Below are 4,080 nucleotides of genomic sequence, written 5' to 3' on the forward strand. Positions count from 1 at the left end.
CAAGCCCCAATATGAACACACTCCATAGCTAAAAGCCCTCATCAAGGACTCTTCAAACACAGCCATAAACCACTCTTTCACCAGAAATTCAAAGAATTCTGAACTCAATCCAAGACCAGACCTTCAATACCAACTGCCAAAGGAAATAGAAAATAAGATCGAGCATCCATAACCACCATTGACCTGCCTAAGACACGTCTCTCCAAATCCGATGGAAGAAGTAACAACCCACATCAGAACCGGCTTAGTCCTGCACCGCGCACCAGAAAATAGATTCGGAGCTAGAGAGACAACCCAAACAAGTTGATACAATGATGAACATAACCAAACCTATCCTTCATAAACCCAAGCAGACTCATATTGGGATCCAAAAAAACACCACATACCTATAGCTAAAGACTAATACTTAAACTGAAGTAAAACAATCCCAGTAGTGGCCACAAACAGGAGATTCACCGGAACAGACTTGACAGCTAACCTTCACCAGCTCTGGAACCAGAGAGAAACTCACAAACGACGCACAGAAACTGTCAATCCCACCAACCAGTGACTCTCCAATCTGAACAAAGAAGACCGAGACCCGAAACCAGACCACCAGACCATCGATGCCTTTCCTTAGCGCAGATCCGCAGCCACAAACACAAGGAATTCACTTCGCCAAAATTAAGACTGAAGAGATGAAGACAGAGACGACACATGACCGCTCCCGTTGGCGGTGAGAAGCACCGGCCACCGGAGCAGCAGATGGACGGGTGCGTGAGATGTTCTCTTTACGGTTTGGCGGCGATATGAGATGAACCATAACCTTCATTATGCTATGATATTTATGTATTAATTTCTATTTTGCCCTTTCTCACTTTCATCTCTTTTTTTTAATTGACTTTATAAGTTTAAAAAGTATTTATTTGAATTTTTTAAATACTTATAAAAAACATAGAATTTTTTTTTATATAAAAAGTTTTGAATTTTGTAAAACGAACATATATTAATAAATTGAGTATGTACAGTTATAACAAGAAATAAGATTTTGTTCTATTCTATTTACAAATCTAGAATAGAATTCTTATTATACAATTTATCTTTCTTCTATCTCTCACTCTATCTCTCCTCCCAATCTCCATCTCTAAATCCCTCCATCCTTTCTTTTGAATCAATATTTTTCGTTTTTCTCTATATTTCTCTCTTTGTATCTATATATATTTCTCTGACATATAATATTTAAAAAATGTGTTATTTTATTCTATTCTATTTACAAACATAGAATAAAATTTTAACTATACATTCTCTCACTCCTTCCCTCCTTCCCTCCTTCCCTTCTTCCCTCCCTCTCCCTCTCCCTTTTGACTTTGTACCGGTTCATTGTAGCCAAGAAAACATTAACCAAAGTAGCCAATACTGGTTTAATTCAAGGAAAAATGAGAGAATGGCATGTGTCTTACACTAGGCATGGGCATCCGGGTCCTTGGATCGGGTTCGGATCGGATCTTGTCGGGTCTGATTTTTTCGGGTCCTGGAAATTTGGACTCATATATGTAACTATAATATTTCGGATCGGGTCTTATCGAATACAGATTGGTTCGGATCTATAATTTTAATACCCGTAAAATACTAGTAATTTTCAAGTATATTTTGGATTCAGATCGGTTCGGATATTTAGGACCCGAAAAGAACCCGAAATATCCGTATTGGACCCGAAAACTCAAAAAATACCCGAAACCTTTAAAAATACCCGAAGAACTGCAAAAATACCGAAATTTTACCCAAAATTAGACCCAAAAACCCAAAAGATACCCGAATTATATTTTCTGAAAATCTAAAATTTTACCCAAAACCTGAAATTATACCCGAAAACCCAAACCCAAAACTTAAAAAAATACTAGAAATGCCAAAAATATACCCAGTCACCCAAGTATACATAATATATGCAATAATTTTTTGGATATTTCGGGTACCCGATCGGGTCTCGGGTAGGTTCTGAACCCAAACCGAGACCCGTGGATCCAAAAAAAAAGACCCAACAGATACTTCTGCATAGACCTGGACCCTGTATTTTCGGGGTCGATTCCGGTTCGGTTCTGGGTAAAATGTCTAGGCCTATCTTACACCTTCCAACTAAAGTAACCAATACTGCCATTGGCTCGTTTTTAAAGATATTCTAGCAATTAGTATTTCATATTTTTGAATTCAGAACTATAGTATGATATGTATCTTTTGAATATATCTTTTTTTCCTCCAGGGAGCAGATTAAACAGATACATAAATAGATATGATCCGGTTGTTCAAGCCATTAAAATTTGGAAAGTAAATGCCCCCTCGGCTCTACTCTACAAGCCTGATCCCAACAAGTCCAAATATTTTTCTGAAACCGAGTATTTATGCCAATATGGATTATTTTTTTCTTGAAAAAAAACAGCACAATTGAGCCAGAATCTGACAAGGACCCTTATCCCTGGATAATTTGGTATATTTGAAAGGCCGTAAATAATAAGCTTTTTAGGAGAATAGATAGAGATCCATTATAGCTAATTCGATATGCTGAGAGTGAGAGTCGAAGCTTGTTCGATGCTAATGAGATGGTGACAATAACTCCACAAGAGAACAACCTCAAGGAACGATTCATAAGCTTGAGTAATATTTGTATGAATAGATGGGTCATGGACATCTACAGCACAGTTCAACGGATGTGTACGGGTTTGGATGGATAGCTTGGGAAATGTACAGATTATGGGAACACGGAGTTCATACGGAGAGAATCTACCTTGCACTCAGAGCTGGAAGCGCTGCGATAGGTGATAGAGAGTATGCTTCAGCATTCGACATGTCAGAGCTTTAGAACGGACTACAAGGATTTGATCTCCATGATTAAGGAGCCTCATGCTTGGCCAAGTTTTTCAACATAATTGGGAAGGATAGAGATTCTCTAGATATGCTTCACAGATTTCAAGATCATCCATATTCCACGAGCACATAATCAATTTTGCAGACTCTTTAGCTAGGACTGTAAGATATTTTCATAGGGAACTTTGTTTCATTGGTTGTTCTATTTCGGTCTGGTTACCCAGACCACCTCAATTTTGAGTAATAGAATAACCGTTCGTTGTCAAAAAAAAAATTTGGAAAGTAAACTAATTTGTAGTTCGAGAATCAGTACCTGTAAAGCATCAAGTCAATGAGTTTTGTAAATTTGTAGTGATGAAGAACCATATCCAGCACTAAAATATCTGAATAAAACTACCCACAATAACATTTGTTAACCAGCATCTAATGTAATAGTGGCCAATTCTAATAAACCTAATTGTGATCCATTATTTCTGTAAGAGTTACCTCTAAAGCATTTTTCGAACTTTCAGTAATCTCAGATCAGTTTTTCTTCTATTCATTATATGTTGAATAGAAACATGTCGGCAGAACTAAATTTAAAATTGTCATTTACTAAAGCTATTGGAAGAAACAGTGAATAGATCTTGGGATAAGCGTATTGAAAGGTATAAAGAGACCACAAGACACATATGAAAACAACTTTCAAATTCATTTTCAAAGAGACTCTTCTTCTTTCTTTTTTTGATCGGAAGAGACTCTCTTCTTGAAAAAAAAGAGTAAAGGCACAAAGGGACCAAAGAGACCAAAATCGTTTTTGATAAATTTGCCTCCAGTATATGCTTTGAGGCAACACTAACCGAATTTATGTCACGCTCTCTTTTTTTTGAATCACGACTATACTCATTACTCCATCTTTTTCATGTATATACTTTTCCTTTTTAATGGTAAAATGAGACTAACATTGAGGAATTTTATGTCGAAGTCTATATGTGGCTATGTTGAGATTTTGTGACGACTCTCCCAAACAAGAATCGAGTTAGGGATCAAGATCCTCTTTTACAGAGATACATCAAAACGCTAGTATTCCAAAATCGTTTGGTCCCTTTCACTCGTATGTGTTGATATACGATAAGTGTGGTTCATTTCGATTGAGAGAATAATGTTTAGTAAAGAACTGAGTTTTTAGTATCGAGTTCGAATAAATTTGAAAAGAACTATCACTACAAGAAAACAGCGATATTCTGACGGACATTCCGACGG

This window comes from Brassica oleracea, chromosome C9 (genome assembly GCF_000695525.1).
Source record: "Brassica oleracea var. oleracea cultivar TO1000 chromosome C9, BOL, whole genome shotgun sequence".
Taxonomy (NCBI): domain Eukaryota; kingdom Viridiplantae; phylum Streptophyta; class Magnoliopsida; order Brassicales; family Brassicaceae; genus Brassica; species Brassica oleracea.